Source organism: Peromyscus eremicus, chromosome 14 (assembly GCF_949786415.1).
Source record: "Peromyscus eremicus chromosome 14, PerEre_H2_v1, whole genome shotgun sequence".
Classification (NCBI taxonomy): Eukaryota; Metazoa; Chordata; class Mammalia; order Rodentia; family Cricetidae; genus Peromyscus; species Peromyscus eremicus.
In genome coordinates this window covers 32410451-32423993 of record NC_081430.1, presented here as the reverse complement: position 1 = coordinate 32423993, position 13543 = coordinate 32410451, and positions in this window count along the sequence as shown.

The window sequence follows — 13543 nt, the reverse complement described above, 5'->3', positions numbered from 1 at the left end:
TGGTGGCAAGAGTTTCCACCTAAAAACTTAGAAAAAAGATTCTAAAACGGAACTAAAAACAGCTTCCTAATTGTCTCTCTCAAATGAGCGGCAGCTGCCGGTTTGAGCTACTGGCGGGTTCCTAGTGTGCACTCTCGACCTGCAGTATCGTAGGAATGAGGCCTCTGCAAGTAACACATTAAGCTATGTGGTGGATTTAGCCTTTGCTAGTACAAAACAAAAAAAAGAAGTTTCTGGGCTACACGCTACTTTGGTAAAAGTGTAGACCCACTATTTATGAGAGTTACGGCTCCCAGAGCTGGCGGAAAGCGGACCACCGCCATGTTGGGAAGCTGAAGTGGGCGGAGCCAGCAGCCACTGCCCCATTTCAGGCTTAGAAGGCTGCAGTTTAAAGCAATAGGCTCACGCTAATATAAAAAAATAAGCCACGTAAAGATGGCTACCACACAAAGAATCTGGATTATGTTCTCTTTGATATTCGTAACTGCAGAAAAACATTTGATTGTAAAAGCTGTTGAGTTATGCCAAAATGTATATTTTAAAGGTACCTTGACTTCAAAATTTGGATATAAGGATATGTTGCTTTGGAAAAGAGTCTCTGCTTTTGTTTCCACAGAAAGCCAGAGACTATGGATTTGTTCCAGATTAAGATACATCAGGTTTGACCAGCCAAGACCCCCTGAAAGGTCTCCAATGACACCATGGCCCAGATGACTCAACATCCAGAATGGTTCCAAGGCAACTGGCTCAGACGATACAGCCTCATGGACTACTCCATGATCCTAAAATTTTCTTCGTGTCCCCATAAGATACAGCGCCCCCCTCCAGCAGGAAGTAGTAAGAGAAGCTACGCCCAAATTCCCAAATATACCAAGCTGGCTTTAGAGATGGAATTGGCTCACTCCCCCTCTAAACCCAGACATATTGCTCAAAAAAAAAAAAAAATGGTTAAGAGATTCTTATGTCCCAAATCAGAAGAGCCCTCTGGTGTGGGACAGACAAAAACCAATATTTTTATTTAAAGCAGGTTGATTATAAATACAATCTCTTTCTAAAGAAAAAAAGGGGATAGTTTAGATATGATAGGATGAAAGGGTAGATTGATGAACCTACTTTTAAAGAGTAACAACTTGTTTAAAATGTTTTACATTGCTACAGATTTTAGTTTATTGATACAAATTTAAACTTAATTTTGTTATACTGTATATATATTTCTATTCTTGTTTGAGGTATTATGTTTATGTAACTCATTTAAAATTGTAATGGATAATTAAAAAATATATTAATAGTTAGTCATCTATGATAATATTTGTAGCCATGTTAGTTAAGTCTTCTAAGTATACATAGATATATTTCAGATAGATAGGTAGTCTTCAAACACTTCAAAGACCTACAGAATATGGCATTTAAAATGTTTTAAAAATTTAGACTTTTTGGACAGTGAGACATGTCTGCTCCTGACAGCACCGATTTACTTCAGAGAGGAGGATGGGCATCGAAGACACTCCATATGGAGTTTATCTTCACCTTGACAAAAATAGCCATTTGGGCAAGAAACTGTTCTTGCCTGGACTGTCTGATCAACTGGACATGCAGGACCCATACAAAGGTGACCACTGAACTTTGCTTGACAAAATGGTCCTTCAGGTTCCTGCTTTGCAGAGAAAACTGCCAGACATTCTACAGGACACAGAGAAAAGTGAATAAGAGACTCTAGGCCTGTGGGCTGAAGACAGATGCCCCAACTTTACAAGAGAACTTTGAATGACTGTCCAGGCTGCCAGCTGTCTCTGTCTACCCTACAAGACTCCTAAAAGTTGCTTATATCCTTCTCCATTTCTCAGGTAGTAATATATCCTTCTGAGGTCTTTGATGTGGTTAAAGACTAGATACTTACAATTTTCCTTAGTTATAATAAAAGATAAGTTAGATATAAAACCTTAAACTTACAAATATAAGATAGATAGGATCTCTTCTTTAATATTATAACTGTAATTCTTGCTTGATAATTGTTTTGTTATATGTAATTTTACTATGTTAAAGTTAAAACCTTCCTTTTTAAGAAAAGAAAAGGGGAAGTGCTGTGGGATGATCTGTATGTCAAGTGTGTTGCTGATTGGTCAGTAAATAAATCACTGATTGGCCATTGGCTAGGCAGGAAGTATAGGCGGGACAAGGAAAAGAATTCTGGGAAGTGGAAGGCTGAGAGAGAGACACTGCCAGCCGCCATGAGGACAAGGAAGATGTAAGGTACCAGTAAGCCATGAGCCATGTGGCAAAGTAAAGGTTAATAGAAATGGGCTAAATATAAGAGTAAGAGCTAGACAATAACAGGCCTGAGCTAATGGCCAAGCAGTTTAAATAATGTAAGAGTCTGTGTGTTTATTTTATAAGTGGGCTCTGGGACTGGTGGGACTTGGTGGCGGGAGCTGGAGAGAAATTCTCCAGCAACATGGGACCTTCTCTAAAATTGACCACATACTAGGTAACAAAGAAAACCTCAGCAGATACAAAATTTGCAGTAACACCCTTTATCTTATTGGATCACAATGGCTTAAAGTTAAACTTCAACAACACAAATTGCAGAATGTCTAAAAACTTGTGGAACTTGAACAATACTCAACTGAATCACTACTGAGTCATGGAAGAAATAAAGAAAGGAATTGAAGATTTTCTAGAATTCAATAAATTCTAACATACCTAAACTTATGGGACACTGTGAAAATAGTGCTGAGAGGAAAATACATAGCCTTATGAATCTACATAAAGAATGTGGAGAAATCTCATACTAGTGCCTTAACCGCACTCCTGAAAGCTCTAGAATAAAAAGAGGCAAACTCACCCAGGAGGAGCAGATGACAGGAAATAATCAAATTGAGGGCTGAAATCAATAAAATAGAAACAAAAAGAATAATACAAAAAAAATCATTGAAACAAGTAGTTGGTTCTTCAAGAAAATCAGCAAGATACACAAACCCTTATCCAAACCAACCAAAAGACAGGAAGAATATCCAAATTAACAATTAATTCAGAAATGAAAAGGGGATATGACAACAGACACTGAAGAAATCCAGAGAATCACCAGGTCATACTTCAAAACATGTACTTCACAAAAATTGGAAAATGTAAAAGAAATGGATGATTTTCTGGATAGGTAACACATACCAAAATTAACTCAAGATCAGATAAACAATTTAAACACAACTATAAACCCTAAGGAAATAAAAGCAGTCATCAAAAGTCTCCCAACCAAAATAAGCCCAGAGCCAGATGGTTTCAGTGCAGAATTCTACAAGAATTTCAAAAAAAGTTACTACCAATGCTCCTCAAAATGTTCCACACAATAGAAGCAGAAGGAGCATTGCCAAACTTTTTATACAGCTACCCTGATATTCAATCCACACAAAGACACAACTGAGAAAGAGAATTACAGACCAATCTTCCTCCTAAACATTGATGCAAAAATATTCAATACAATACTGGCAAACTGAATCCAAGAACACATCATAAAAATCATCCACCATGATCAAGTAGGCTTCATCCCACACAAAAATCTGTCAATGTAATCCACCATATAAATAAACTGAAAGAAAAAAAAAACACATGATCTTCTCATTAGAGGCTGAAAAAGCCTTCGACAAAATACAACACTCCTTCATGATAAAGGTCTTGGAGAGATCAGGGATACAAGGAACATAACTGAACATAATAAAGGTAATATATAGAAGCCAACAACCAACTTCAAACTACATGGAGAGAAACTCAAAGCTATTCCACTAAAATCAGGAACAAGACAAGGCTGTCCACACTCTCCATGTTTATTCAATATAGTACTTGAAGTTCTAGCTAGTGCAATAAGACAACAAAAAGAGTCAAGGGGATATAATTGGAAAGGAAAAAGTCAAAGTTTTGCTATTAGCAATTGACAAGACAGTATACATAAGTAACCTCAAAAATTCTACCAGGGAACTCCCACAGCTGACAAACAACTTCAGTAATGTAGCAGAATACAATATTAACACACACACACACACACACACACACACACACACACACAATCAATAGTTCTCCTATATACAAATGATAAATCATAATCAGAGAAACATAACCATTTACAATAACCACAAATAACATAAAATTTAGTAACTCTAAACAAACAAGTGAAAGACCTGTATGACAAGAACTTTAAGACTTTGAAGAAAGAAATTGAAGAAAATATCAGAAAATGGAAAGATCTCCTATGATCTTGAATAAGTAGGATCCACATAGTAAAAATGGCAAACCAACCAAAAGTGATCTACAGATTCAGTGCAATCCCCATCAAAATCTCAACGCAATTCTTCAAACCTTGAAAGAACAATACTCAACTTCATGTGGAAAAACAGAAAACCCAGGATAGCCAAAACAATCCTGTACAATAAAGGAACTTCCAAAGGCGTGACCATCTCTGACCTTAAGCTCTACTATAGAGCTATAGTAATAAAAACAGCTTGGTATTGGCATAAAAACTGACATGTGGATCAATGGAATTGAATTAAAAATACTAACATTAATCCACACACCTATGAACACCTGATTTTTGACAAAGATGCCAAAATTGTAAAATGGAAAAAAGAAAGCATCTTCAACAAATGGTGCTGGCATAACTGGATGTTGACATGTAAAAGAATGCAAATAGATCCATATCTATTGTCATGCACAAAACTCTAGTCAAAATGGATCAAAGACCTCAGCATAAATCCAGTTACTCTGAACCTGATAGAAAAGAAAGTAGGAAGTAGCCTTGAACGCATTGGCACAGGAGACCATTTCCTAAATATAACATCAGTAGCACAGACACTGAGGGCAAAAATTAATAAATGGGACCTCTTGGTCATGGTGTTTCTTTACAGCAATAGAGCAGTAATTTAGACAAACATTTAACATCAAGAAAAGAAGTAACCCATTTTAAAATGGTGTATCGAATAAAACAGTGAGGTCTATAAAAGTGAAACAAAACTTGGTAAGAAACCCATAAAAAGTTGAAAATCCTTAGCCACTAGGAAAATGCAAATGAAAACTAGTTCAAGATATAATCTTTGCAAGGCAGAATGGCCAGATAAATTAAACAAATGACATCAATACTTGTGATGATTGGGGGGGAAAGAGAATACTTGTTCATTACTGGTGAGAATGCAAACTGGTACAGCCAACTGTGGTACTCAGTGTGGATGATCCTCCAAAAGGAATCATCTTAAGTAAGTTAGGTGAAACAGACCCCCAAAGAAAATTATGTTATCTGCTCTCATATGTGGATGTTAGCTTTTCAGCTTTCAAAGAGTGTGCTTCAATTCAAATAATTACAGAGATAGGTAGCTAGTAAGAGACCAGGTATAGGATGAGATCTTTCCCAGAAGGAAAGATATCATATAAAATGTTATAAAGAGATAGAGGGGAAACAGAATTAAGTTTATTAAATGGGAAGGGAGATTGGAAAGCAGGGTTAATGAAGGAATAAGGGAATGAAAAACTAACATTAAAGACCTTTTGAAAAGCTATATGGAAACCTACTAATATAGAAGCTTTCTATAATGTCTACATATGTGAAAGGAATTTAAAAGGGATCACCATGTAATGGGGGAAACAATGTTTTCACTTGATATATTATGATACTATGTAAAATATCCAATACCAGAAATGCGTTATTTCTTTTTTTTTTAAAGATTTACTTATTTATTATGTATACAGAAGAGGGCACCAGATCTCATAGATGATTGTGAGCCACCATGTGGTTTCTGGGAATTGAACTCAGGACCTTTGGAAGAGCAAGCAGTGCTCTTAACCTCTGAGCCATCTCTTCAGCCCGTGTTATTTCTTGTACAGTTTTAGGTAGAAGGTTTTTCCTAGACACCCTCAAACATCACAAGCTATTTGTTACTCCACATAACCTCAGGCTAACTCCCAATTGTTGAAGACACAGCTTACTTATATCATTGAGTATGGAAAAATCAGGATAGTTCCCAACTAGAAGTTTTACCCATACTGACTAGCATTCATGTGCTAGAAGATATATAAAAGCTACAGGAGGAGAAAAGTAATCATGAATATCATCTAGCCGTACACCCTGCAACATAGAATAATGAGCTGTCTCTAAAACACACTGGTACAAAAGTAACAGAAACATTATGGGAATAACCAACTATTTATTTATTAGATTTAAGACCCACTCCCATGAGAAGGAACTCATACCTGACATTCTTAAATGATACATCATAAGCCTATGGAAAAACCCACTACTAGTATTCTACAAAGGAACATAGCAATAAAATAACTTCTGATGATATGTTGCTCTATTCACACAGCAGAGCATCTTTCAAGTCTCATCAGAGATGCTTCTCCTTGATGTAGATGCTAATTAACAAAGATACTCATAACTGGACCAAGTATACAGTAAGAGACTTCAGTGCTACTCAGCCATAAATGGAATGTCTTTATCAAAACCCTCTCCTCAAGGCTAAGGGATATATACAGAAGAGGAGGAAGAAAGATGGATAATCCAAAGCAGGCAGAGGGAGGCAGATGACTCCAAGGAAACAGTGTCTTCCAGTCACTACAGGAATGGTAAACATACAAACTTACTGTGACAACATGCATATACATGCACAGTATTAAACCAGACAGAATTCCCAGCACTGAATAGGGGAAATGGATATAAAGTCTCACTCCTAATTAAGAAGCTATTTGCTTAATCCAGGCTGGTTTTGAACTCATGAATCTCCTGCCTCTGCCTTTTTCAGCAAATCCTACTGGTGTGTACCACCACAGACCCAGATGTAATTCCACACATTTATGGAAACCTGATTTTTGATAAAGAAGCCAGAAATATACAATGAAAAAAAAAAGCATCTTCAACAAATGATGCTGTTCTAGCTGGATGTAGGCTTGTAGAAGAATGAAAATAGATCTATATCTATCACCCTGCACAAAACTGAAGTCCAAGTGGATCAAAGATCTCAACATGAAACCAGATATACTGAACTTGATAAAAGAGAAAGTAGGGAATAGCTTTAAACAAATTGGCACAGAAAAAAACTTCTTCAACAGAACACTGAGGACAGACAGTAAGATTGATACTAAATTTTCAATTGCTCTTGACATGAAAATCGACTGGAAGGCAAAGGACCTTGTCAATAGGACAAAATGACAGCCTTCAGAATGGGAAAAGATTTTCACCAACTCCATATCTGATAGAAAGCTGACCTCCAAAATATATAAAGAACTCAAGAAACTAGATATCAAAAAATAAAATGATCCAATTAAAATATTAGGAACAGGTCTAAACAGAGGAATGTGGAATGTCAAATGTCTTAGAAACACTTAAAGAAATGTTCAACAACCTTGGTCATCAGGGAAACGCAAATCTAAATGACTTTGAGAATACATCTCACACCTGTCAAAATGGCTAAGATCAAAAACACAAGTGACAGCGTATGCTGGCAAGGATGTGGAGCTAGGGAAACACCTCTCTATTGATGGTGGGAGTGCAAACTTGCACATCCACTTTGGAAATATGGTGGTTTCTCAGAAAACTGGGAATCACTCTACCTCAAAATTCAGCTTTATTACTCTTGGGCATATACCCAAAAGATACTCTATCTTGCCACAAGAACACATGCTCAACTATGTTCATTGCAGCTTTATTTGTAATAGCAAGAAACTGGAAATAATCTAGATTATTTAAATATCCCTCAACTGAAGAATGGATTAACGAAAATGTGGTACATTTACACAATGAAGTATTACAAAAAATGTCATCATAAAATTTACAGGCTGTTGAATGGAAAAAAATCTTTCCGAGTGAGGTAACCCAGAAACTGAAAGACAAACATGATATGTACTTACTTATAAGTGGATATTGTCTTTAAAGTAAAGGATAACCATGCTACAATCCACAGACCCAGAGAGACTAAGTAACAAGGGGTACTCAAGGTAGGACACATAGCCCTTCCTGGAAAGGGGAAATAAAAGAGATTTCACAGGGGACTGTGGGCAGGTGGAAATGGGAACAAGAGGGATCAAGTGTGTGTGGTGGGGTTGGTAGTAGAGGAAGACAGTACTGGGAGAAATGACTGGTATTTGGAGGTATTAGGGGTGAGGTAGAAACCTAGTACAATGTAAACTCCCTGGAATCTGCGAGAGTGACTCTAGCAAAGACTCCTAGTAATGCCAGATAGTATAGGGAGCTTGAACTGGCATGTTCAGTAACCAGGCAAGGCCTCCAGTGGATAGCAGAAGTATAGGATAGAACCAAGCATGACAGGTGGAAAGAAAAGGCAATGAGATGATTCTTAATGATATTCTGCTATACTTTAAACCAGAGTCCAGCATAATACTCATCAGAGTGTCTTCATCCAGCAACCTATGACAGGAGCAGATGCAGAGACCCACAGCCAAAATATAGACAATGCCCAGGAAACCTATAGAAGAGGAGGATGAAGGATTGTAGGATCCAGAGAGGTCAAGGACACCAGAAGAACATGACCCACAATGTCAACTAACCTTATCTCATATGGGGCTGAAAAAGATGGAAGTAGCAATCTGGGACCCTCATGAGTTTGACATAAGCCATCTGCATATATGTTACAGTTGCAAAGCTTGGTCTTCTTGTGGCCTCCTAACAGTAGAAGCAGGGTCTGATTCTGACTCTTTTACCTGCTTTTGGGACTCTTTTTCTCCTACTGAGTTGCCTCATCCAGCCTTAATAGGAGAGGTGGTACCTAGTCTTATTGCAACTTGATATGCTATGATTGGTTGATATCCCTGAGAGGTCTGCCCTTTTCTGAAGGGAAATTGAGTGGATCTTGGGGAGAGGAGAGGTAGGGGGAAGAACAGGGAGGAGAAGAGGGAGGGGAAACTGTGGTTGGGATGTAATATATGAGAGGAGAATAAATAAATAAATACATTTTTAAAATGAGAAAAAAAGAAAAAAGGTATTTGCAATTGGCAGTTACTGAGAAGGCAAAAATCATCTTTTGACAATGGAGTGTCACTGTTTATATCAATCACATTTGAAGGTAGGTACTGTCTCCAAGAGTTGTTGACCAACACAAAATAGACTCCATAAGTTCTTGTTTGTTTGTTTGTTTGTTTGTTGTCTATATATTTTGTCATTTTTTGTTTCACTGATTTAGCTTGTGTCTGTCTTACTTTTCTTTTACTTTAAGAGACAGAACAGGAATTTGGCTGGGTTAGGAGGTGGATGATCTGGGAGAAGTGGCAGTAGGAGAAAGAATATGATAAAAATATTGCAGGAAAAAATTTAAAAAACAAAAAAAAATCAATAAGGTGACCATTATGTGGGTGATACTTTATTTGTGCTGAAATGTGATGATACGTTATTTGTGCTTTAATAAATAAAGCTTGGGGTTGGGGATTTAGCTCAGTGGTAGAGTGCTTGCCTAGCAAGCACAATGCCCTGGGTTCGGTCCTCAGCTCTGGGGAAAAAAAAAAAGGAATAATTGAAGCATGCCTGGAGATCAGAGGAAATAGCAAGCCATTATAAGTAAACAAAGAAGTCAGGCAGCAGTAGCACATGCCCTTAATCTTATCACTTAGCAGGCAGGGTCTCTGAGTGCTCAAGACCACACTGGAAACAGAGCTAGGTGTGGTAGCACATGCCTTAATTACAACCCTAGTTAACCATGGAGGTCTGGAAAATGACAGAGCTGTGTAGGAAGAGGAAGTGTTGTAGCTGGGTTAAAAAGAGCCAATGAGAGAGCAAAACAGAAAAGGCATATAAACATGAGTATACAAGAAGAAGCTCTTTTTGGAAGATGTGGAGTTGGTGAGGTGAGGTTGGCTGGTGGCTTTCCCTGTTTCTCTGATCTCTCTAAGGCTTTCACCTCTATATTTGGCTCCATGTTTTTTATTTAATAAGACCATTTAAAAGTTCATCTACAATTATGCTTGTTTGATTAAAATATAAATAAGATTTAAAAATTCCAACAGCAAAATATCATAAATAGCTTTAGTGACAAAATAATACAAATTACATATATTAAGATATGTTCTATTTCCCTTTTTCTATGACTACATTCTAGAAAATACATACACATTCTTATAATCATGAACTTATTGATAAATTTAATTATTTGTTATCTCTCTATAGGTACAACCAGAACCTGGGTAGATGCACAATTCTTTTGAAATTTTTAAGTTACCCTTTCTCTAGGTTGGGTCAAAATCACATCAAATTTAATTCTAAGCTTTGCCTTTATAAAAGCATAAGAAGTAGAATATCATAAAATGATATAATGAGCACATTTGAAATTCCAATAAGGTTACTGGAAAAGTTTTGGGTCAAAACATGTTTTATCTACAGCTGTGTCATCCATCTTTATGACGCTTTAAAAGGTACTTGTGCAGTCTCGGCAGGAGATAGTATTGTGTTTGGTGCCATTCTTAAAGAGAAATTCTGGCTCTGTTCTTTCACAGCTATACCATAGTTGAGTTTTACAAAATTTGTTATGAAAAGACTTCTGTGGAAACTTCACTGCTTAAATTGATCTATCTAAAAATAGTACTTTTAGTTATCATGATAAAGTTGAATTAGTAATACTATCATTTTATTAAAGAAATATGATAGAGCACAATAGTTATTTAGTCTCCAAGCCAGTTGCACTTTTAACCACATCCATAGTAGACACAGAGCCTGGAGGAGTCCTTGTTTTCTTCATCTCACCCCTTTTAAATCCTTACCTTGGTTTATATGAGGGTCAATTTCCTAGGAAATTCTTTTTATATTTCAGATTGGAATACAGGATACACCTGTTTTAGAACGAAGATTTCTGATCATATACCTTGAAATCTTTACATATCTAAACAGTTGTGTATTTCTCTCAACCCTTAAATCACAACTAATATAAAACATATATGCACTCAACAGATATGAAAGCCATGATGCACCATTTCCTCATAGCCTCATTTCCAACATTGTTATTCTTTGTCTCAATTTCCTTGCATCTCCTTCATTTTCCAGTAGTAGAGCATGTAAAGGATTAGATTCATACAAAGGGAACAGAACTTTAAGCCTATTCCTTATTGATATTCAATGGAGCTATTTGCAATGGTCTATACTTATATATAGCAAGGTTAGATGAATGGATTCTTTCAATTTTAGGAAACTGAGGATAAAAAAATAAGCTGTAACTATATATTCCAGACAGAACTGCCACATGATCTAACTGTGCCACTCTTGTATATGCATCTAAATAACTCTAAATCAACCCACCAGAGAAAATCTGACATGTGTGTATTCCTATATTGTGAACTGTAACCAAGTTACAGCATCAACAACATATTTGGCTCTAAAGTAGATGACTGGATTAAGAGAGATTGTATATGCACACAATGTTGTTCTACCAAGCTATAAAGAATAGTGAAATTTTGTTTATTAGAAAATGGGTATGAAGATTATCAAATAAATCAAAATAGACTCAGAAACACATGCATCACATGTTTTGTATGACTGTTGAACATACATTTGATATAGATACATAAAACATGTATAAAAGTGGAAATGAGACAGTGTTGAGGAGTTAATGGGAATTGTGTGAAGGAGAAAGATATAAAACAAAGTTCATGGGTATTAAAGAACATACATGACATACTTTTATATAAATATCCTTATTAATTTTTTTTTAGCTGGAATTAAAAAAAAGATAGATGCTCCTAATGAGAGCATAATATAGTATTATTTGACTAGAGAACAATGTTAAACCAGAAGGCAGCTAATAAAAGACTTAGGAAAACCAAAATTTCAATGAGTCAGTTGCTTGAGGTCACATGTAGACTAACACGAAAGTTTATAACTCTAGATTCACTAACCAAAAAAGATACCTCATTGATCTTTTGCAGAAGTCTTGGCATTTGGCTCGTTAAAAATAACAAAAGGAGAACACACATACTGTGCTCAGTGGATAGGTTGATGAAGATCTCAGTTCAGCTCTGGGGCAGTTAGATGAAGAGTAGAGCTGGAATTCTAAAAATCAGACCAGGGATAACTTCACAGCCCTTGGCAGAACATTACTCTGGGCAATTTTATATTGATGTACTCCCTGCTGCCTGCTTCAGTAGATTTTTGTCTGGTGATCTCTAGTTTGATTTAAGAATATTCAATGGTGCGTTATTCTGATTGAGAGAGAGAGAGAGAGAGAGAGAGAGAGAGAGAGAGAGAGAGAGAGAGAGAGAGAGAGAGAGAGACTAAGATAGAATCGGCTTTGTATTAGTGTCTTCTAGGATATGGACTCCACCCAGGTCATTGGTGATGTGCAGAGGTCAGTCAAGTTTTTCCCAGTGAACACCTGGGCCTCTGAAGTAGAAACTTTGGTTCTGGTCACATATGGGGATTCCTGAACTGCAGTGCAAGAGGCCCACATGCTACCAAGATGCTAACTAGTACAACCAATTTTCTTGAATCTTATGTTATTCACTCTGGTGAATAACATTTTTATATAAGTATGTATATTATATGTATCTTTGTATGTATGTATGTATGTATGTATACAAATTAATAAGAAAAATCAAGATTGGAAAGATGACTTCATTGTTAAGGGCATGAACTGCTCTTTGGAGAACTCTAGTATGGTTCCAAGAGCCCATCATTGATGACTCACAACTTCCTACAGCTACAAATTTGGTAGCACCCAATGCATGTGTTTTCTGAAGATACTTTTACTCTTGTGTATATTTCCACATACACATAATTAAAAATAAATATTTGGAGGAATATGAGAGAATTTGAAGGGAGGAACTTTGTAACTAAATTACAATATTAAAAATCAACAATAACAAAGAAAAAATTAACTAAGAAATCCTTGAATGACATTCAAAATCAATTTTTAAATTTAACAGTAGGTTTTTAAATTTTAGTACCATGTAGAATAGGATCACCCTTTGGTATTGACTCTACGTTTAAGAATATTAACTGTTACATGCAAATATGATCTTATGAGATGTCAAAGAGAATATAGTATTCTTCCCATATATTGAAAGCAAATATTTCATAAAAAATATCCAAACTTACCATAATAGAGGTACAATAGTTTTCCTCAATTAAAAAAAATGTCTAAATAAACGGGGTGTCTTGGCTTATGCCTGCAATTCTAAGATGCAGAAGGCTGAGACAGAAGGTTTGCTCTCACGTCTAAGCTATCCTAGACTACAGACTGGCTTCCAGACCAGAGAGGGTGACATAGTGAAACCCTCTCAGAAAATTAAAACAAAACCATAGCAACACAATGTAAACAACCTTCAGTGTCTCTTTGTCATATAAGGATAATGATATAAAGGTGAAAACTAGTAGCTTTCCAATAACCATCACATGTCCTATATTATCAAACTCAATAGGCTATGTGTTTTAAAAGATTAAAAGCGTAATTACAGAGAAGGGCAGTGTTAGATGGCACACGTTTAAATATCAATATTTCACCTGTAATATTCCAAATATTCCAACCATGAATGAACAAGGTAAAAATAATAACCTTTTAGAGATGCTAAAATGTTG